Source organism: Fukomys damarensis, unplaced genomic scaffold (genome assembly GCF_012274545.1).
Source record: "Fukomys damarensis isolate Sample0158 unplaced genomic scaffold, DMR_v1.0_HiC HiC_scaffold_16, whole genome shotgun sequence".
Classification (NCBI taxonomy): Eukaryota; Metazoa; Chordata; class Mammalia; order Rodentia; family Bathyergidae; genus Fukomys; species Fukomys damarensis.
This window is the reverse complement of record NW_022900928.1, coordinates 17329570-17352754: the sequence shown is the minus strand read 5'-3', so window position 1 is coordinate 17352754 and position 23185 is coordinate 17329570. Positions and strand designations below refer to the sequence as shown.

Below are 23185 nucleotides of genomic sequence, written 5' to 3'. Positions count from 1 at the left end.
GCAGTTCTCCTGCCTCAGCCTCCCAGAGTGCTGGAATTGTAGGCATTTGCCACCATGTCAGGCTCAAAAGTCTACTCTTCCTGCACTCCCCTGTGTATGCCTCTAACTTCCCATTTATGAAAGGAGGATAAAGCAGTACCTATTTGATAAGTACATTTTGGGGAAGATGGAATGAGTTATTAAATGTAGGATACTTAGAACAGTTGGCACCTGGTAAGCACCCAGAAAATATTAGCTGACTCTCCTCTCCCCTCCCCTCCTCTCCCTCTTGCTCTGTCTTTATCCCTCCCCAAATTCAAGGTTCTGGGTTCTTGTATGTGTATGGTTAAATAAGATTAATATGTTGGGCACATCCTTTCTTGTTGTCCTAACCCTAAACCAAGTGAAGGCCATCCTGAGTGTTCTAAGGGTGAAATGAGGTAATGCATGAGATGGCTTAGCAAAGGGCAGAAGAATTCCAGATGTGCGTTAGTTAAAAGCGCTGCCGCCCCACCAGGAATTACCACAGAGGAAAAGATTCTCTGGTGGGAACGCTTTGTGCAGGCCTCTGACTCCTCCACTTTATCCTGCAGTGTGCCCGGTGCTCAGCAGTGTGCACCAGGCAGGATCTCATTTCATCTTTGCAACACCGGCCCAAATAATTGCGTGAGCCCCAGCATACAGATAAGCAAGCCGTGGCTCGGAGAAGCTGAGATTTGCCTTGCCATGCAGTGCTGGGTTTGCCCTGAGAGCTTTGTGGCAGTGTAGGTGCTGACAGAGGGGCTCCCACATGGGTCTCCCTGGGTGTTAGGTGCCCTGGGGCCAACTTCTGGGACAGACCAAGGTGGCACTGGGGCTGGGGGCTTGAGGCTGAGGGCCTGCAGGAGCAGAGCAGCACTTTCCTGGGGGGCTCACCCGGCTGGCCTCAGCCAAGAATGTCAGCCACATAGAGTTTGCGTGAGACCCACCCTTCCCTGTGCTGAGGGAGCAGAGCCCAGTGGGCTCAAACCCTGGCTACACCACTGATAGCTGTGGAAGTCCAAGACGGAACCATTGGCTTTGGCGTCAGTTTTGTCTGCTCGTAACCCAGTTCATAAGATTGTTACAAGAGGTGAATGAGAAGAAAATTGAAAACACTTAGAATAGTGCCTGGCCCACAGCAGCCCTCAGGGAAAGTTATTATGCTAATCGTTGCTATATTACTGTGAAAGCCCCCACTGCCCTCTGAGGCCAGAAGCAGCATCCCTTCATGTCTGTCTGTGAAAGTGCTGCTATGGGCTGTTGTTGCTTTGTGATATAGCTGGGGTTGGCTGCACTGATAGTTCTCCCCTTCACTACATTGTAAATAGGTCTCCATCAGTGATTTTATTTTATTTTACTTATTTAGTTAATTAACAGGGTTTTGGAGACAGAGTCTCACTATGTAGCACAGGCTGGTCTCAAACTCGAGAACCTCCTGCCTCAGCCTCCCACATGTGGGATTGATTACCAGTACACTCCATCATACCTAACACCAGTGTGTTGATTTGTAAATCTCAGAAGACTTGTGCCTTATATAGGAGTTGTTTAGGTTTACAAAAAAGAAGTAGAGCTGTAGTTCTCCTTCATCCTTCAAGCCACAAATTCTATCTGAGGATGCCATCTCCTAAGACTGAAAAATGTCTAAAGAGGGTGCTGGGGGGCTGGAACAGAGTTCCATGTTTCTAAGGGCACATTACAGTTTGCCCAGCACAGTCATATTCATATTTCATTTGGTCTGTACAATCGCCTGTAAGTTGTTGGTCATCTGCCCCATTTATTAACACTGCCGTTAAGTAATTTACCCAAAGACTCACAGGTAGAAGGCAGTGAACCAGGCATCCCACCCTTCCCAGGAAGCCCTGGCCTGGAGCGTGACACAGGCCATATCTCCAAAGTCATCTCATCCTTTCCCCTGAGCACTTTTGCTAGACAGTGTTGGGAGGAGGCCACATGACCCACAGATCTGAGTGCAGGTTGACTTTGACCCTTTCAGGTCCTGTTCCTTCCAGATAGGCACAGGATGGTGGGCATAGGCTGGCTGATCCCTGGAGTTGCTCACATCATTCCTACTCCCATTATCCTTTTTCTGTGGCTCCAAGGTCTGGGCTGATTCAGCATTCGGAGCTGGAGCTGGGTAAAGCATGGAGATGGGGTGTGTGTGTGTGTGACATTGTAATTTAAGCATTTGTAGCAGTAGGTGAGCATGTGCCTGAGAAGACCCCAGCTTCACCCAGGAGGAGGGAGTGGTGCTGAAGTGTGGGGTGCAGAGGGTGTTGGGGTGCTGAAGTTGGCACTTTCTCCCTGGGAGGGAAGTGGGCAACCGGGATAATGATCCTTCTGGTGAAGGTGAAACTAAACCCAGACTCAAGCACAGCTTTCAGCGCAGACTTTGGAAGCACCACAAATGTGTGGGATTCCACAAAGGCCTTAGGCAGAAGAATCTTGTTTGGCTCCTTTCAACAAGAGGTTACTAAGGAGGTGGCCACCACGTCTCAGCAGGTGCAAGGGATACAAAGTCCAGCAAGACAGGGGCCCTACAGTGAGAAGCGGGTGCTGCTCAGGTGCCCATGGCAGTGCAGTAGCTTTCTGGCATCCGGAGCTGGGGCTGCCATGTGGGTCAGCAGAGGAGGGAGTTGGGGAATCAGGAAACAACCTGCTGCTGAGTTGCTTTCTGAGCCGGATGTGCAAAACGAGGTCCTTAGGTCTTTACATTTGCATCTCTCAAGGTCCTCATGGTTGTGCTTCACGGAAGGAGCAGATGTAGGAAACCTCTGGGGTGCAGATTACAAAGGTCCAAGAGAACTGCCCACCCTACCTCACCCCCAGGAACGGCTCCAGAAATCCACTCCTTGCTTGGGCTGGTTCCCTTTTCTCTCACTGTCTTTTCTGTCCCACTACCTGCGTCATTCCAGCCCCAGCTTTCTCCTCTACAGAGCTTTCCTTCTCCTCCAGCCTCCTCCTCCAAGGCTGAGAGCCAACCCTGCCTATTTCAGAAAGACTTCTGAAACTCTCTCCACCAAAGCTCCCTCTCCTCTCCATCTGCCTCCTGGGTGGGTGCCAGCAGCCCCCAGTTCAGCATTTGCCAGCTTCCTAAGAGTTCTCTCCCTCATCCTTTCTGCTTCCTGCAGGGCAGGCGGGGATGTTACGAGCACCTACCGTATACAGAGAGCAGAGCAAGGCTGGGTGTATGTTCTTACTTCTATTTCTTATGAGCTGTGTGACTCTGGGCAGGGCTGTAGTTCTCCTAGCCTTCCACCTGAAGTTGAGGATGTCGAAGAATTGGATGAGATGCTCCACACAAAATACTTTGCACATAGTTCCAGGTTCACTGTCAATGGCAGAAATATGGCAACTTGTATTACTCTTTGATACGTATTATCTTATCTAATCCTCACCCTCGCTTTCTAAGTAGGTGACGGCCCCAAAGGGATGCACGTGTACTCAGAGCTGAAGTGACTTGTTAGGGCCTCAGGATGGGCAATCGGCGAGGCTAAGATTCAAGTCCAGGTGCTGGCTGACCCGAAGCAGTGCCCTTCATTCTCGTGCCTCAGCATCCTGAGCCCTGGTGTTTGTTTGCTGTGCTCTTTAGCATTTGTTATAGACCCGACCAGGGCAGCGAGCAAATGCTTATTATCTTTTCCTGGATGGTTTAAGAGAAACCAGGAACCATGTGAGCTTTGCATTCTCTTTAAGATTTCTAGCTGTCAAGTTGCTCATAGATCCCTGTCAGTGTCCTGTAGACCCTGCCAAGGCCAGGCAGTGCCTTGCCAGGCTGTTCCCCAGCCAGTGGGGAAGAACCAAAGCACATCCCAAGAAAAATCAGCCAGTTCCTTTTTATTTTTTCTTTTTTTGGTACTGGGGATCGATCTTGAGTCCTTGCTGTTGCGAAGCAGGCAGCAGAACCACTGAGCTAAATCCCTGGCCTCCTTTTTATTTTAAAAGAGCAGAGAACAAAGTTATAAAAAGAAAAAGAAAGGTAAGGGAAACACCTGCCTGGATAATCCCTGTGACTGCAGTGGCACTGCCAGAAACCAGCTGCTGGAAATAGAGAAAAGCCCTAAGCTGCCAGGTGGGTCCTGGGTACTGTGCCCTGTGGGGTCAGCAGGTGAGTCCCCCTTGGAGTGTCTACTGACCTTCCCTTTGTGGGCTGGGGAATGCTGCGCCTGGCCAGCCGTCACACCCCTAGTTGTCTAGGTTATGCCCGGGCAGCCCTTGCTACCAGGCTTCCTGGACCTGGGAAGCAGGTGGCTGTGTGCGTTCACCTCATACTGCAGGGGAGGTTGGAGGACTGTGGGCGTTGGCTCTTAGTTTTTGCTTCCAGGCCTGGGATTTAATTTTTGGTTTCTCTACAACTCTAAAAACACAGACAAGAAGATGAGCTTTTTTTCCTAGAGGGACTTAAGAGAGTCTATTAGAAGGCACAGGAATGTAGCAATAGATTATCCTTGGTGCTGGGAGTGAGGATGGTGAGAAAGGAGGTGAAGCATAGAGTCTGTTTAGCACAGTCCTGTGCCAGGTATGTACGAGTGCTGGGTAGAATCTCTTGGGTCAGGTGACTGAGAAAACCAAAACCAGCTTCCCATGGGATTCTGCTAGGCCTACCCTAGATAAAGCTCACTGATAAAAGCCATCTCAGAATCACATTGGTGCCCCTTGAGATTAAAAATACTAAGGGCCCAAGAAGGAACCCTGCCTAAGGATGTGCCCAGGGTATCAGGACACCGCCTCTCCTGTGTGCTCCTGCCTCTGGGAGGTCGTTCCTCCCTCTGACTTGTCAGGGATGAGGGGCCAGGAGGACATCACCATTACACTTTGGCAGTCATAGGGATGAGTGACAGCATCACTGACTCATGTGAGGAGATCTCAGGCTCGGGAATCAGAAAGAGACCAGTGCATCAGGTGGAAAAGGTAGGGCACACGAGTGGTGTGACACTGGCAAGTGAGATAATTATTGGTATCTCTGAGACACAGTTTCTTCACCTGGAAAATGGGCTGGATGATTATCCAGCTCCCAGATTAGATGGAAGAATCTGTCCCTCAGTGCACAGTACATGTAAGTGCTCCAGCAAGACCATTTCTTCACCACCCTCCTCCTCCCTTTCTTCTTCCTTTACAGTTGTCTTAAGTAACTACCTGGATTTTCTCCCTTACCACATTGAAGTCAGTGAATATCAGCTCCAGCTTCCTTGGTTTTCTTCTTCTCCATCCCTAAGGCTCATGGCAACAAGGTCCAGGTCTGGGCTGGGTCCCCATCAGGGACTACAAGACCTGGCAGCTCACTCTTGGTTCCAGCATCTGCCTCTGCCAGGAAGGGATGGCTGAGGCTCTCAGTGGCCTCCCCTCACTTCAGTTTGCCAGCTCCTTGCTGTCCATGTTTGCTCTACCCTGCTGCCTGGATCTCACTGAGGGTGGACAGCTGGCTTTTCTTCCTGGGTGGATTTGGTGGTGATAAAGCAGCCATCTGTTCAGTGCTGTTGTCAGTCAGGACTCTTGGTTTCAAAGGACAAGAGCCAAACTTAAGCTGATGCATAAGGGGAATATGTTGGAAGCTCTCAAGGGAGGCTCAGAGAGTTAAGGAGGCACCGAAGAATGTAGCCCTGAGAAGAGAACAGCTAATCTCCAGCACCCCTGCACCAGAGTCCTCTGTCCAGTGGTCTGTGGCTACAGACACCTCCTCACTGGCCCCACACAAGCTCCCCGGCCTTTCCCGGGACTGTGCAAATTAGAGTTCATGCACACCCTTTGCTCCAATGAATGTGGCAAGGAGGAAAGCTACTCTCAGCTTCCCTGAGTCCCGTGCTCACCTTTTTGGCTGAGGAATGGGGACAGGGTGGAATTTACTATCAGCAGAAAAAGAGAATAGTATCTCACTTTGACTGAGTGCCAGCCATTATTCTATGCTTTTTAACTCGCTCATTTAACCGTCACAATTGTCCCTATTTTACATACCAGGAAACTGAGGCACAGCAAGGTTAAGTAGTTTGCTCAAGGTTACTGAGTGAGTGAGGAGGAGGCTAGGATTGAGCCAGGCAGAGGGTGTAGATGTGCTTGGTCTTCACTACCCACTCTAAGGCAGATTATAACAGTGGGTGTCACCCATATGCACCAGCCACGCACATTCACGGGGCTGAGTCCTTTACAGCAGTATCTCAGGTCACCCTCACAGTGCCCTCTAGAGAGGACACTGATGTTGTCACCACCTTTAGATAAGAAACTGAGGCCCCATGAGATGATGTGATTTGCCCAGGACCACCCACCTCTTTTAAAGTGACAGAGCTGGGATCTTGGTTTGCTGGATTGTAGGGCCTGAGCTGTTAACCATTCCCCTGGGTCCCCTTCAGATATTTCTCTTTCCCTGTCAGAAGCTTCCTGGTGTTTGGAGTAAAGGGTAGACCTGACTCAGGGTGTGCGTCTTTGTCCTCTGTCTTGAGGTCTGAGGTGGGAGACCTCCGCTTGGGTGCTGTGGTCTGAGATGGCTCTTGAATAAGCCTTCAGTGCACCTGAGCTCTGCATTCATTCATTCTGTTTTTCAATAGACATTGATTTTATACCTGGGGTGCCAGGTCTTGTCTAAGTGCTTAGGGTCCTTCAGGGAGGACCCTGTCTCTGTGCAGCTAGGCTTGGAGAACGTCAGAGAGGAAGGTTCGCTGAGTTCCTCTCCCTCTGGCTTGCCATGTTCCTTCAGACCCGCGGGGCCACTCAGGTTCCCAGAAAGGTTTTTCAGGGGTCCAAATCAGGCCCCCAGGGGACCAGAGAGCTCTTGCTTCTTTGCTTGGGACTGGGATGGTGGCAAGTCCAAGGAGAAACAACATTTCCTCATTCTAGTTGGTTACAAAAGGAGGCATTGTGTCAGGGAACAATCTTGGGTGTGGACTCAGGCCAGCTCCACAACTCCCAGGACTGCTATGGTTAGTGCTAATGAGATCCTTGGCCAGGGGCTTGGCTGTGCTGTACCTCAGTTTACCCTATTGTAATGGAATACTGTACTCCTCCATTCCAAGGTTGCAAGAAGGATTAGCTAAAGCAGTGCATACTAACCACCCAGTGCAAAGCCTGTGCATAGGTTATGCTCTCCCTGACCTTTTAACCAATAACAAATTTGGTAAGTATCTCTAAAAGTCAGGGTCAATGGGCAGTGGCAACTGAAAGTGGTCTGTGGTGAGGATGTTACCAGTTATGCCAAGCTCCTCATTGTAGATGAAAAACAGATGCCCCTGAAGCACTAGGCTCCAGGACCTTCTGGTTAGGTGGTGTGGCTGTTAGTCAGACAAAGGAGATATGGGTCGGTCCTTTGAGTGGCTGGATCAGTGTGCCTAACTCTCTACGGTAGTCCGACCAACAGGTCAGCCCTTGTGGGCCCCAACAATGTCACAGGGTACTTGGGGACTTCTGTTCCTGAGATCCAGGGTGCAGGAAGTGGTCTGTGGTTTCTCAGACACTGACAGTGGAATGTGGCATCAGGATGTCCAACTCTCTCGCCCACTCCCAGCTTCCCAGAAGAAGCAGGAGCAGCTAAGTTGAAGTCTCCGGTCACTCTGACTCCTGGCTTGAGGCAGCAGTGCACAGCCCACAGCTCAGGCTGAGAGAATGTGGCTGAAGCGGGCCAGCCTGTCTGTGAGCTGGCACAGCCCGAGGGGCGTGGGCTTGATGGTACACCTGATGGCTGGCAGGACTGCAGCTTCTGCTCCGAGCATGGCTGTTCGTGTACTGGGGAGAACAGGTGTTTGTGTGGCCTGGCAGGCCTGCCACTCTGCAGAGCAGTGGTACTTCCCAGAGTACAGACATTCCCTACCATAGACTGCAAATTTCACATCTGTGTCACTTTTTGTCCTCTTGAAGTTGCCCCTTAGACACTGAGGTTTTTTTTTTTTTTCCAATGTGAAAGTAAACCATTAGAAATATGTTGTAATGAGGGGCCTCGTTTTCCAAACAGGTGCAGAGATATTTTCCACAGCAGCAACAGTATGTAACCAAATTGTGTGGATGGTCACTGGAACCCAAAATACTAATTTGTTTAGGAGACAGCCATGATGAGATAGGCCACTTCCATAGCTTCCTGGACTGTGTAGCATTTTGGTCCCTTACATCTTAGGCAGTGTTACAGACTCCACGTGGGTGACTTGTTAAATTTTATACCAGCTTGGTTTTCTTTCATTCTGTCTCAAGCTTAGGAATTCTGGCACTTTCTGTTTCCACTAAGGCAAAGCTTTGTGTAGAAGCAGGGAAAGGACACGAGGCACCCAGCCAGTGGTGGACAACAGAATTTGCTTAATAGACTCTGTTCAAATGCAAAACTCAGAGCACAGGATGGATCTCTGTCCATTTCAAGTGCCGCTATAAGACAGTGTGGCCAAAATAATGCATTTAGGAAGCTCAGCTATGATCAGCGCTGTGTAGGACCCTCTTGGAGAGGAGAAGACAGGAGGCTGGAATGTTGGATCATGAAACTGATATTAGCTCTTGTTTTTATAGGAACATGGCACTCTATGCAGGGCTCATCCTGAAAGGAGAAGACTTCAGCCCTTGTGATGCCTGAGAATCACGTGAGTAAGTCATAGTGCTGGGTCTCTTTAATGCATTGAGTGGCTGCTCCTAGGGGCTGCTCTTAGCTGAGCAAGGTGTAGGAGCTCCTAGGCTCTCTCTTCAGGCCAAGTGCATGTGACCCCATTGAAGGAACAGTGGCTGGAGGAACCTTCCTTCCCCTCCTCAGCCCTCTGCCTTTGCCCATGACCTGCAAGTCCGCACAGCCTCCCTGGGGTCTCGGAGGAGCAGGGTTGAGCCTAAGATTCATCTGGGGAGGTGAGAGACCTGTGTGAGTGCTGCTGTGTGCTGGGCAGGCTCTCGGCATTTCTGCCCCCAAGCAAGGCCGGCAGTACAGCTCTTCTGACCCCAGCCTGGTTCTGAGCCCCTCGGCTGCCCAGGTCCTCTGCAGAAAGTGACTCAATGCATAGCAGGCTACTGGACCAAGATTTGAAAATGCGATCCCTGCCATCTTTATCAGAAGATGTGGGATCCATTCTGAGAAGAGACATGGTTAGATCTTTCCGTGGCTTCCAAGCTCCATGGAGGCCCAGGGTCTGGAAGGCTCAGTGCAGAGAGAAATCCATGATGGCATTGTTTGCGGTCCTTCGTGAACTAATGTAAGAGCCTTCCTGCCACTCTCCTGCATCCACTGCTTGTCCCCTCTACTCGGTCCCTCCCAGGGCTGCTGGAGAACCTCCTCAGCCTCCTCTCCTGTTGGCCTTCAGGTGCCCCCCTCCTGGTTGCAGCTGAGCCACACTGTTCTGCCTCCTTTTCTGCCTCCCCTCTCAGAAGCCTCCCTCGCCTCCCCCGATGAGGTTGGTGCCCTGTAGCGCTTAGCTGCCCTTCACATACGCCATCCCTGAGCTAAGATGTCTTCACCTGCATGTCGCCCATCCTCTGAGGGAGTCTCCAGGTCAGGGAACCCTCTGCAGCCTTCCCGTCCGGGCCTGGCAGCCCTCTCCGGGCTGGCACAGTCCCTGTAATGTCACATATGGTCAACAGCTGTTTGCTGACTGAGGGAATCTGAATCCCAAGTTAGGTCAGGACTTTGTTGCTGTCTCACAGCCGGTGTTTCACGAAGCCTTGAGCCCGGGAATGGTAGTTACGATCAGCCTCTCTCCCTTAATTTTATGGATATGAAGATAGGCTCTGAGCAGCCAGAAAACTTGCCCCGGGCTTGTGGCTAATTAGGACCAGGCCTCATATACTTTGGGTCCCAGGCTAGCCTGGTTTCTGTAAGGCCACATTTTATAATTAGAGAGGTTATTTAGAGTAACCCTCTTATTACCAAACAGAGAAACTGAGGCCTGACCTAAAGAGAATTTCTCAAGTTTGTAGGACTTGCTGGAGTCAGTTGGATAACTGGAATTCAGGCCCAGAGCTTCTGTTCTGATGTTCTTCCCACTCCCCTCCCTCCTCCTCTGCCTCCCTTCTCTGGGCAGCAGTCTGAGAACATCCTGAAGCCATAAGTATGAATTTGCAGGAGGTGAAGAACTTACAGAATGCCAAGAGTTGGAGGAAATACAGAGGGGAGGACACCTGGCCCCTCCTAGGAGCCCTTGGACTGTGGGCTGGGGTAGGCATCACAGGAGCTCAGTTTGGTTGCAGGAGCAGGGAGTGTGAGGGTCAAGGAGAGAAGCAGGGCCCATCTAAGAGGCCAGGACTTGAGGGTTCAGCCGGAGGCCTGAGTGTACCCTTGGGGCTGGCCTGGTGGGTATCGAGGACCCACACAGAGACAGGATGAGAGGAGTTTGCTGGACCTTGGGGAAGGATTCTTAGCATCTGGAAAAGACCTAGGAAAGAGGCCCACATGGTCATTATGTCACAGCTGGCGAGGCTCGAGTCTCTGCCCTGTGTTGCAGAAACCCCGCATGCAGGGGGCATCCTGAGATGTGCATTACCTGAGATGTGCATGGGAAGTGTGTGGCGCTCCATTGACTCACCCCGATGGCACACAGATGAGTTTTGTTCTGCTTCTGATTGACTGTGTGTCCTATTGTCTCCTTCCCCCTGTGGATCTTGTCTCTCCTGGCTCATCCATCCAATCCAGGCTGGACAGGGCCAGGTAGGTCTCGATGTGAACTCCACTCTTTCTTGCCCTTCTCGCACCATCTCAGGCACACATACTGGAGCCGGAGCTGTGACCAACTCTGTCTCCTTCGGCAAGCTGAAACATACAATTTGCCCAAATTACAGAGAGTGTGATGTTAGCCAAATAGGTACCTCGGATTGCCTTCCAAAACGCTAGCAGATTCTATACTTCTCTAGGGCAGGGAAAGTGTGTCGCATTATGTCATTATTGTTTAAACCTTGTATTTACACTGGGCTTCACGTTTTATTTCATCTTCGTGATTGGGCAGGCAGATTCACTCCCATTTTCCAGATGAGAAATTGGTCTTAGACAGGCTGGAACCTGCCCAGGGTGATGGAGCTGAGGGTTGAACTGAGCTGTCATTCAGGCTTCCTGTTTATAAATTCCATAATCTCTTTCCTCTATGAAAATCCACATGTAAGTCACTGGAGAGCTTGGGACACAAGAGGAGCTCGGTAAATATTTGTCGAATGAGAGAACTTTGGTTTTTCTTCCTCCTCCTCCTCCTCCCTGGTCCCCTCCTCCTCTTGATCTCCTTCCTCCCTCTCCTCCTTCTCTCTTCCTCTTGTTCTTCATCTTAAATGGATTCTCTCTGGCAGCAAAGAGGTCATTAGCCTGTGAGGTACTTGAGTTTCTTGCTGTGATAAGGAACTGGTGATCTGTGTTTGCACCCAGCCTCCCCGCAGGGAACTGGGTCATACCCACTGAATAATTAATCCCTTGAATCTTTTCCTCTCAGCCTCCTCCTCCTCACATTGAGATGGTCTGTCAGACTTTGGTTTTTAAGGTCCCTGGCAGAGGCACACCCTATTTATTATCAGCCTTCAGATGTCCCATTGAATTGCCCACTGTAAGACTCTTGTCCTAAACAGGCCACATTTCTAGTGGGTTAATTTGATCTTCTCCTCATGCTGCCCTTCCTGCACCAATGATCTCTAGGCTAAGGAAGAAGAACAGTTGTGGTTATTTTATCTGTTCTGCAGGAACAGAGGCCTACCTCCCCCTCCTCACTGACATCTGAACCCCCCCCCACAAGATTTTGTGGCAAGGATTAAAGAAAAAGAAAAGAAATGATGTTGCATGAGGAAGGAATGCATGGTGTAGGGAGGCAGTTATCCTTGCATCTCTGGCCTGCTCTGCTTCTAAGTGACACAGGGTCATGTTTCTGAGACTCTACAAGGGATCTGCTGATCTCATTAGACTCTCAAAGTCAACAGAGTTGAGTGGAAAAAGGAGCAAGTTGAGACCCAAAGGGTCACATTCTAGTGTTAGCTGTCCACACCGTGGCTGGGTGGTCCTGGGCACATTATACAACTTCTCCCACCTGGTTTCTGGATAAGGACCTAAGGGAAGCAGAGAAGCTTGGGTGGCATCTTAAAAACAGCTCCTAGACTTCGGTGGTCATCCAAGCTCATTCTGAGTTTGTCCCCACGGTCAGCACTGCCATCTCCCCAGCCACCACCTACTCATGTGGCCAGAGCTTGCTGCTGGCTTGTATGGCTCTGGTGCCTCCTCTGCTCTGCCCTGGCATATATGAGCACACAGATGAGAACAGCCTGCTGCTGCCCTCAGTTCCTGCCAAGCAGCATAGAAAACATCTAACTCTGATGGAGCGTTGGTAATCTAAAGAGGAGAGGTCACTTTGTATAAGAGGGGAATGGCATTAGCAGGTGCTGGGATGCCCAAATCCTTAGTCCCCCCAGGTTCCTAGACTACTGAGTTATTAACCAAAATAAACATGTGGGAAAATGTCCCCAGCTGCGGCCAGTCTTTGTGGCCGTGGTAAGCTCGGGCCCTCTGGCATAGGAACAGTAACATGGGTGGAGGCTGCTCAGTAAGAGACGGGGGATGCCTTCCACAGCTGACCCCGGAGGGGAGGTGCTCAGGAGGGAGGACTCGCTACCACAGTTTCCAAGTATAGAGCATGATAGCTGGGGAGAACTAGGTTGTCTAATCCAGTCCTCAGCTATGAATGACATCAGCCATGATTTAAACAAATGCATAAAAAGGCCAGTGGCAGAGGTGAGCCAGGTCTCCTGACCCCAACAAAAAAAGGCTTTTCCTCCACACCACAGTGCCTCCTCACAAGAGTTCAGCCACCACACCTTCCACGTCTCCCTTTGACCCTAAGTTCGAACATCTCATGTGTTAACAGGGTCCCCTCCTTGTTGTTTATCCAGGCCTCATAAAACCTGGGCACAGCAGTGTGGAGAGAGAGGCTGAGCGGCTTCTGGGGCCTTGCACTTAGTACCTGGCAATGCCCAGTCAGCACGATTGTATTTTATGGGGTGTCTTGAGCGGACAGAACAAGACAGGAACTGAAGGAGCTGAAGGCCCAACCTTAGCCGTGGTTTGCCATGCAGATAACAATGGTTTGCTTTATTGCTAAGCAGGCTTGTTCTGAGCATGGGGACTGAGGGCAGCTTGGGCTGTCCCTCGCTTGAGAGCAGCTGGCTACCCCACGGCTCTGTTGACGACATGGGAGCTGAATGGAAGCCACTCACTTTTTTCTATGGACACCTTTTGCCTCCACACTTTCTACTGAGTTCAAGGATTTGTGTGTTGTGCTCTGCCATTGGGCAGGAAGTAGATTTGCATATCGTGACCTTTTTCCTCACAGGAGCCCTGGGAGAGATACACAAGGCTATTTGTACAGAAGAAACTGAGGCACATCCCAGTTAAATAACTTGCTCGTGTCCCACAAGGGCCAGGGCTGACACAAGGCATCTGACTCCAAACTCTACTCTTGTCCCATAGTTCATGAGGCCTCTCTGCACAGGGAGAGAAGGACTGGGGGAAAATGGGCCAGACGCTGATGGAAGCTTCCAGCACTCAGAATGGTACTTTTGAGTGCTAGGGCCTGCGCTTGGTTCTTGGGTTGCAAAGTTGAGTAAAGGCCCAGTCCCTTGACTCCCAGGAGCAGGTGGCTTTCTCGTAGTGGGACAGATGTTTGTAGTCACAGCCTCCCAAGTGTTACCATAGAGAGACAGCCCTGGGGCTCTGGAAGCGCTGAGAAGAGGGCAGCACCTGGGAAATACTGGGCCAAGGCAATGCTGGTAATCAGGTTGAAGCATGACAGTGGTATTACCAGGCAGAGGAGGAGTGGGAGCATTTGGCAAGGAGAAGGTGTGGAGGTAAGAAAGGGCCCAGCTCTGTACCTGGAAGGAGGAGTGCGTGCGTATTTCTTTCTTAGAGGAGAGTGCACAGAGTGGATCGTGCAGTTGAAAGATTGGCTGTGGGAGGAAGAGGGGTTTGGAGCCAGACTATGCGAGGCCTTGCAAAACATTTGCTACTACGCGAGCTTCACTGAAGTAAAGATCAGTAGAACAGAGCAGATCCTCCAGATACGAATTCTCCGGGCATCTGAAGTACTTTGTACGTGCGCAGGCTTGTTTTCAGTTTGTGTCCATTTCCTCTGTTTCGTACCTCATGCACCACTGGAGGTGATGTTGGTGGGGCAGAGGGAGTGTGGTGGGACGAGCCACGTCTCCAGTTCATATTTAAAATGGCTCGGATTCCGCTGGCCAAATAAGCAGGTAGTAAACACCCTTATGAGTTCCTGTGCTGACTGTCTCTCCAGGGACTGTTTTGCATTCCAGACAGGGCCATGCAGTACTTCTGCAGGAGCTTGGGATATGGGATAAAAATGCTACTTAAAAATAAAAAGGATATAAAAATATACCGCTGTTTTTAAAGGTGATTATTTGCAAGGCAAAGCAACCAGGAAGTAGATGATTGGTCATGGGGGTGGCAAGATTTTTTTTTTAATTGTCAGATCTTTAGAAAGGAAAGAATGGTAAAGAGAGGGAGCCCTCTAGGAGCGCTTGTCCTCTGGGCTGGCTGTCCCTTCTTTAATGAATTCCTTGCTGAGGTCACCCCTGGAAATCGGCTTTGGAAACTGAGCTTTAAGTCTGAATTGCCCTCCATGGAGAGGAAAAGACTGATAAGCCATAAGGATCTGGAGTCAAAGGCAGCTTCTTAGTTTCATATCAACAGTCTCTGTTTGTAGTCCCTGGATTTCATATCATTATGAGGAGAGAGAAAAGTGCACTTACTTTAATGAATGTTTTTCAGAATATGAACCCAAATACCAAAGACATGCATCCAGCATCTTCACTCCACCAGCACAAACGCAGAGGGTTGGTTGTATGAGAGATGTCCCCCTTCCACCCTGGGACATTCTTCAGCTGGGGAACCCCTCTGTGGTCCTCTCCTGGGCTGTGGGCTGTTAGAGTTGAGTCAGTGAGGGGTGTGTTGACCCACCGAATGGTCGAGGCACTTGCTGAGACTGGACCCCATGTCCCAGTGTCTCCATGCTCTGAGACCTCCCCTCCCACTCAGCCTGTGCTGCTCTCAGCCGCCAGTGACAGCCTCGTCACTGTCACCAAGTAGGCAAGTGAAGCGAGACTTTCCAATCCCAGTGCCCGAGCGCCAAGGCCTAGAGGTGAACTAATCTCCCCAACCTCGCTTCAGTGGTGGAGTATATTTCAGGCATGGATTCTACCTGACTAATCAGACAGCCTTTCTGCATGTACTGTCTGCACCTTCCTGGGCTTCACAGATCTCTGGAGAGAGCAGTTTCCAGGAGACCCAGTGCCTCTGCATGCCAGGCAGCAGATCAGTGCTGCCTTTACTCCTCCTTCTGCTCAGATCCCTGAGAGCCTACTGATAGGCAGCAGCATATTTGCATAGGCACAGAGCTCCTCTTGGCCCCCGTGAAGGGAAGAAGGACTCTCTCAGAGCCGGCTCACCCTAACAGTGTGTGTTTGTTCTCCCGAGTGTCTATCTGGCAGTCATCGGCAGTAGTCATCAGTGTCTGTAGAATGAAAAAACGAATAAGCAGCAAACAAATCCTTCTGCCCTCTAGCAGAAGCAAAAAGGAAGCAAACGGGTTCTAGACTGTGTTGCATGCCTGCTCTCTAGGATCCAGCATAAACTTCGGAAAAGACCAGAGGGAGCCCTGATGAAGCTGTCTCCCCAGGAGGGGGGGAGGGCCCGCTGACCTGGGATCTGAGCCACCATGAGACTATGAATCCCGTTTTCAGGGCTTAAACAAACAAATGCCTGTAGCAACACTGAGCCACTGCGAGTGAGTGATGGCCCTAGAAGGGCGGGCTAGAGACCGTTTCCCTTCTACCTCTGCTTGCAGCTCAGCCCTGCTGGACTGAGTGCTAAGTGCCCCACTCTTGGATGCGGCTCCCAAGAGCCTCCGTTCGTGTTCTTGCTGTGTTGTGCTGTCCCTGCAGCACAGAGGACTGTACATTTACACTCCAGAACCCAGCTCCCAGCGTGCTGACAGGGCAGTAGGCTGTGGACGGCCCTCCAGTCCTTCTGACTCAGCTGGGGCTCACCCGTCCAGGCAGGTGGACACACCTGCTCATAAAGGCTGAGAGCCATTTACAAGCCCTTGTGTGGGGACCAGGGTGAGGGTGCGGCCCACTGGACTGCTGGCCGGGTGAATGGCTTAATGGAAAGGACACACATGCTCCTCCTTCCCTGGCCTCGGCACATTGACACAGAGGCCAGCCAACTGCTGGCTCCCAGGAAGGTATTACTTACGTCATTAATAACATTAATGACCAAAACAATAAAGCCTGTGTAATTACATGTCAGGAAATCAATCCTGAAATTAAAGGTCTGTAATTCAATTAAAAACATAGATGTGAAAGCAGGTTCACCCTTCCAGAGGAACATTCTTACTGGTAAACATTCATTCATCGAACATGTGCCATCTGCCTACTAGCAGCAGAGGGACCACTGGTCCTGGGGTTGCAAAGACACAGACCAGTAGGCAACTCATCATCAAGTGGATTAGTCAATAAAGAACATGGTTCAAAAAGCTGAGGGCCAGGGATTTAGCTCAGTGGTTCCGCCACCTGCCTATCAAGCGCAAGGTCCTGAGTTCGATCCCCAGTACCAGAAAAAAAAAAAAAAAGACGAGTTATTTTAATCTTAAGTATTGATTGAGTATTGGTTGAGTCCTAGAGCTGAGGTAGATACTCCAGGAGATAGAAAAGAAACAAAAGACATCGGCTTTTTCCTTAAGAAGTTTATACATGGGCTGTCTGGACAAGATTAATGCACAAAAGATGTGATGGGTTCCAGGCTGAATGAAGTGCCCTGGCCTTGTCTATGCCCTGTGGGACCCTTGTGTGACAGCATGATTCTCAGGAGATGGGGAAGTGTGTGTTGCTTACCTGAGCCCACAGCCTGGCAAGGCCCTCAGTGGGCACTCAGCAGTCAGTGGACTGCAGTGTGGAGCTGGACAGGATCCTCTGGAGAGTTACAAGTGCGCTGCCTCCCAGACTTCAGGCTACAGAGACTCTGTTCGGAAGTGCGCACCAGAAGCGGGAAGTCTGCACACTTCCTGGGAAATCTGCTATAGAGCTGGGTTTGCGACATCAGGAATTAGGAGCGTGCAGAGGAATGAACAGTAGGCAAGGGATGGGGAAGCTTTTGCTCCTGAACATGCCTGCCCTGCCTCTGGTGATCCTGCCATGGACAGCCTCCCCCGGGAGCCTCTCTCCTGCTCCCGGGCGCTCCGTTTCCCTACTTTGCGTCCATACATGCTGGTGGACTCTGCTTCAGCTCCAGCTGGGGAGTCAGGGAGTTTGAGCCCCAAAGTCCCTGTGAATTTCCCATGGTGCACGGCTCCTAGTGGGTCTCCAATCAATGCCCTGGGCTGGCTGCTTGAAACCGGGGCACGTAGGAGAGGAGAAGCAGAGATCCTAGGTAATCACAGAGGTGGCAGCAACAAAGCAAGCAGAGTGCCTCTGGGAGCCCAGCCTGACATAAAGAGGGGCCGCATGGGTGGTGCTAAAGAGGAGCTGGGGAGCCCAGCAGGAAAGTTTGGGCTCCTGAGGCCTTTGTGGAAAGTCACAACCTAAGAAGCCACCATGTTTTGCATTTCATGTGATGCTCTTGATCTTGTTCGAACCACAAGCAGTTGTTACAAGCACCTAGAATTGGCAGGGGCCCAGGTGCCAGGTGTGGGAATGTGTCACCGCTGGCCTCAGAGAGCTCACAGTTTGTAGAGGCAAGTGCGCCTGCAAGTAGACCCATGCAATAGTGTGTGCGAAAGCATCCTACAAGCCTGCGCAGAGCATGGTGTGTGAAAAGGGGTGAGGGGTAGGCAAGGGAAGGCTTCAAAGGAGAACAATGCAGCTAAGAGTTCTGCCTAGCCAGGCATCATTGTCTTTCATCTTCAGGTAACCTAGCTGGTCAGGGCTATTATTATCCCTGCTTTATGTATGAGAAAACTGAGGTTCAAAGAGCTTAGCTAACCCACCCTGGCCCACACATCTGGTAAGGGGTGGGTCAGGATTTGTGGCCTGTCCATCTGACTGCAGCATCCAAACTTGGACCCGCGACACACTGGTTTTAGCTGTCAAGATGACTGGGCTTTCACCAAGTAACTCTGGTTGGGAGTTCTGAACAGAGGGACCAGTGCAAGCCAGGGCACAGGAGTTCCATGCAACTGGGACCTGGAGATGGTTCTGTAAGTCTAGAGGACGAGGGGCCAAGGGAGTGGTGTGCAGAGAGGCTGAAGGAGCAGGTGAGGGCCAGATCACCAAAGCCGTGTTTTGCTCCACTGAGTTTGGACTTGTCCAAGAGCTGCTGCAGGAATATGAACAGGAGCAGGACCTTCCCAAGTGTGTGTTTCCACTAGGATAATGCTGGGGGCTTGGAAGGAGGCAAAGGTGGAGGCAGGAAGGCATTGACGAGGAACTTTGAGTCCCAGTGAGAGCAGATGGAGGCTGGACCTCCAAAGAGAAGAGGGGGAGATGAGGGGAAAGGGGTAGAGACCCTCAACTCCAGAGTTTTGGCACCAGAGTCTGAAGCAGATGGAGTTGTTCGGGGGGTTGGGCTGCAGCAGATGGGAGAGATGTGGGTGAGGGTGAAGGGACCACAAGCCAGGTCTTCATCAGAGAGCTGGGGAGACACCACACTGCATGGGCCTGGAGTGCAGCAGCGAAATGCTCGCTAGAGCTAAAGCTTGGTGAGTCATCAGGTCACAGGGGCTAAGGGTACTTTTGGGGTGCTGAGGTTCTGGAAGGGGAGGACTGGACCTTTCCCCTCAGGGGCAGGTGGAGAGAGAGGAGTCCACAGAGACTGAAAATTCAGAGACCACAAGCCAGGTAAGGCCTGATAAGTGGCCACTGGTTTTAGAAGAGTGGATGTTGACACTGGGCCTGATGCAAGGGGCAGAAGCCAGGACTGGTGGCTGAAGGTGCTGGGAGGGTAAGAGGGAGACCTCACAAGGATAGACTGTTGTTGTTTTTTATGGGGGGCCTTTAAGGGGAGGAAGGGAAAGTGCAGTTTCTCCTCTCCCATCAAAGCACATTTAAATAAAACTGTGACTGAGTTTGTGTGTTTCAGGAGTGACTTTATATTGATAAATTCACAAAGTAGAGAATGAACAAAAAGGTGCTGAGTGATGAATCATTTGGGGGAAGGGGTAAAAGGTGCAGTCAGGTGGTACCAGTTTAAAGTGGGGGGACCTTTGAGGGACAGATGAATCGGACACTGCTGGGTAATGAGTGGCTTGGGGTGAGGATGTCTTTGTGGTCACCATAGGCTCCCAGGCAGGTGTTGTGGACACAGTGAGCAGGTGTTTGCGGGAGCACCTTTTTCAAGTTCACTTTGTCATGACTTGGGCACCTCCTCCCCAGCATTGCTCCCTATCTTTAGACGGAATAGGAAGAGTCAAGGCCCTGAGACCTAATTCCAGCAGCCCAGAAGAAAAAGTGCCATTCTTTGTTTTTTTTTTTTTTTTTTTTTTTTTGGTACCGGGGATTGAACTCGGGTCCTTGCGCTTGCACGGCAGGCCACTGAACCGCTGAGCTAAATCCCCGGCCCCAAAAGTGCCATTCTTATTCAGAGGGCCCCTCTATCTGGTGCGGCAGGTGATCTGGCCCTCCATGGAAAGCAAAGTTCCTGCTGTCACACCTTGAGTAGAAAGTTGGCTAGGGGGACATGAGCTGTCCACATTCTCCATACAAAATGCACCAGTCTCTGCCTTCTGGAAGCCTAGTGCTTGGAGGGGGCTGCTCACCCTACTTTCCACAACACTTTCACTTTTGCCTGGCTCCAAAGAGGACTCAGTGACTCCCTACACATCACATGGGCTTCTAGGCCCCTGGAAGCCCTGCAGAGCATTTGGACTGAAGCCAAGGGACTGAGCTAGATTATCCATCCCTGTCTCTTGTCTTACGCTATTTTGCAATTGGAAGATGTGTCTGTTGAAGTCAGGATGTGTGTGTGCAGTCACTGTGTAGAGCAGTGGGCAGAGCACCGAGCAACTTTTCCAGGATATTGAAATCCTCATGGAATATAAGACATAAAATGATGAGACTAGTTGTTATTGGAAGTTGGCCAACAATTGTGGTTTTATAAGAAGAATGCTGATTCCTATGTGACAAACTTCTGATTACGGAGAAGGTGCCTTCTGATGCTGGCCAGTACACATACCCGCCACCAACACTTCCTGTATTCTTTAGGGTGATAGCTGCCACCTAACCAACCCCTGGTTCTCAGCATCTTCACTCACTACATGTTTATTTCCTACCGGTGTAAAGACTGAAACATTTAGCCTTGGTTTCCCTCCAAGTGGGTACCCAGGGGACCTGGCTCCTTCCTCCCGTGGGGCTCTGCTGTCCTCACTGTGTGGTTTCCTGGGTCATTGTTCTCTGGACGAGAGATGAACCCAGAGGATCTTATGGTTAGTCCTCCGAGTGGCGTAAATACCTCCTGTTCATGTTCCATGACCTAGAACTCCGTCACCTGGGCTCTCACAGCTATAAGGAAGTGCCCAGGGGGTCTTGTCTCTTGTAGAGCCCAGCATTTTGGAGTCTGATGAAAGAAGGGTGGACAACATCATGAATCACAGGTCTACACCAGAGGTCATGCCCCCGATTTAGCGTGCAAGGCTCCATCCACTTTTTGTGGGACCAGGGTGGCGATGATGTTAAGGATGTGCCTCTAAATTCCAGCTGCCACGCAGATTGGCCAATTCTGGCCCTCTGACCTTGGACAAGTTGCTGGCTTTTCTAATTCGTTGAAAAATGGGGATGATGCTAGTATCTAACAATGCCTTGGTTTGTTATAGCGATTAATGACTTCACTACATATAAAGCTTTTAACACATTGCTTGAGACTTCATAGAAGCTCATTAAAGGCCAGCAGTGACTGTTCCCACCCATCACTCACTCACTCTTTATTCTGTACTCTATAGAAAGGGCCTTGTTCCATACGAAGTAGAGCAGGGAAGTGGAATACTCATTTCAGCCTAGCATAACCGACCGTAGTGGAGGTCAGTTCAGGGTGGGGTAGGAACACTGTGGGAGAACTCCATCCCACTGGGGGAGATGGTGGGGTGTAGGGAGGGAAGCTGCTTCTAGAGGAGAGGAGCCTGGGAGGAGGACTAGGAGTTACTGTGTGGAGATGTGCTCGTGCCCATGTGCACAACGGAGTATCCGGTGCGTGATGGAGCTGACACTTTTCACAAGTGGGAAAGCTTCCTCACCCAACAGTAGACTCTCCTAGGGAGTCAGAAGGATTTGTGGAGACTGACCATAAAGTTGATGGTAGTCAGTGAAAACTATGCTGGGCCCTGACTTGAGGGGCAAAAACATATCTGATTCCACAGCCGCTGCTGGCACTCATTCAAGCCAATAGCATATCCAGCAACCCGGCCTGATGTGGACGTGTCTTCAAGGAGCTCCAAGGAGTCTGCTCACCACAGGGAAGAAGGCTCCCTGCGTCGGGGTGGGGTGGGGGGGATGCTGCAGTCGGCAGAGCACTGTAGAGAGACCACTGGAACCCGAGGGTGGGGCAGCATTCTCCCCAATGTACGGTAGGCCCTGGGGACCAAGACCAAGGTGCTGGGACCCACACTTCCCTGGGGTTTTGGAGGAGATTTCACGGGTGCCAGGTGCAGGGAGAATGGGTCAGTGGTGAGATCCTAGGGAAGGCAGGATGAGGAATAAACACTGGGATCTTGACAGAGCCGAGCTTTGGGAGTTTTCCTGCACTCAGATGCAATTTTTTAAATCTTTATTAAATTTATGGGTACATATTAGGTATACAACACAGTTACATTCCTCATGGGGATCTTGTACCTTTACGTGACTTATTAGGTTCTTATTTTTTCCCCATTTCCCCAGCCCTCCTCTCAGCCCCTCTACCTTCCCTGTTTACAAAGATATTCTTTCCATGTTTTTCCTTTTTACCTTTTTTCCTTTCCCCTACCCCTCCCACTTCCTCTACTCTTTTAGACCTTTTCTTCCTATTACACAATATCAATTATACATTTTAATCCTTATTTACACTTAGGGAAGGACAGAAACCCAGATGTGTTTTTAGAAAAAAAAAGTTAAAAATGATTTCACTTAACCAACACATTTTTCCATTAACATAATGATTTATTTGGCTTATTACACTTGAATTCCACATTATTTCGATTCATTGTTGATGAGGCCACGCATTCTGTACTCTGGTCTTGAGCAGCTCACACTGTTAGAGGGGCATCATGGTGGTTTTATTCTGTATGCATTTTATTGTTGTCCTTGTGGTAAAATACACAGAGCATGAGATTAACCATTTTAACTCAAAGGGTACAGTTTAGCAGCAGGAAGCACATTTGTGATGCTTTGCAGCCGCCGCCGTCCATCCACACGTTTTTATTTTTGTCACCCCACACTGAAGCTCAGCACCCACCAAACACCGACTCCCATCCCCTCTCCCCAGCCCGGCAACACCACGCCACTTTCCGTCTCCGAGCTTGTGGACTCTGGGCACCTCCTGCTCTCCGTGTTGAGACAGGCCACCTCCTGAACACTGGGATTTTGAGTTCACAGTCTTCCTGGGCACCCAGTGTGTGGCTGAGGTAACTCAGGACACATGCAGAACAGTCTGCCAAGTTTTTGTCATTTGGTAGGTTCTGAGTGTAGCAAGGTGTATGTTATTTTGTCAGCCAGGTCCACCGGTTTCCATGAGAAGGGGATTCACTGCAGGGACAGCTGACACTCGAGTGCCATCATCCCTGTGCTACACTGCTGTGGGGGAACACAGCTCCTTGGAATGGGGTCACATATGAACTTAAGGTCCCTGTGGCCTGCAGAGCAGAGCCACCTGGAGGGACCTTGGTCCTGACCTGTTAGGATTTGAGCCAGTTCACTAGCACAACATCAGGGCTTCCCTTCTCATCAGGGTGGGTCCTTTCTTTTCTGGAGAAAATAGCACTGCTACTGCTGCAGGGCCAGGCAGGCCTAGAGGTCAGGACCTGCAGAGGACGAGATCCATGGGGCCTCCTGTATAGCGAGCAGTGTCAGGGAGGGACGTGGAGTGCTGGGAAAGTCGTGCATGCTCCTGGTGGAAAACTTGGAGAACGGGGGAATCCAGCAGAAACAACTGCCCGATCCTTTATTGTTGGGTTGCACCATAACTTGTGAAGCCACGTCCTGTGTTTGACACTTACAGTCTCACCAAGGCCGGGTCTTCAGAGACTGCAGAACCTAACCAATATAATTTACACAGCAGCTTGAAAAAAGGCAGGCCATGTTGCTTCCG

General features: G+C 50.6%; 1 protein-coding gene across 7 annotated transcripts in view; it reads left to right on the top strand.

Annotated features, from left to right (window-relative positions):
• Positions 1–23185, top strand: part of Mical2 (microtubule associated monooxygenase, calponin and LIM domain containing 2) — a 112988-nt gene that overhangs the window by 4342 nt on the left and 85461 nt on the right. For 6 of the 7 annotated variants that reach the window (XR_004517422.1, XM_033764138.1, XM_019206218.2 and 3 more), the window contains exon 2: positions 8473–8543. The gene's annotated coding sequence lies outside the window, so the exon portion shown is untranslated. Of the gene's footprint in view, positions 1–8472; positions 8548–23185 lie in introns of all 7 variants that reach the window. The other variant, XM_033764136.1, reaches the window with a different exon arrangement.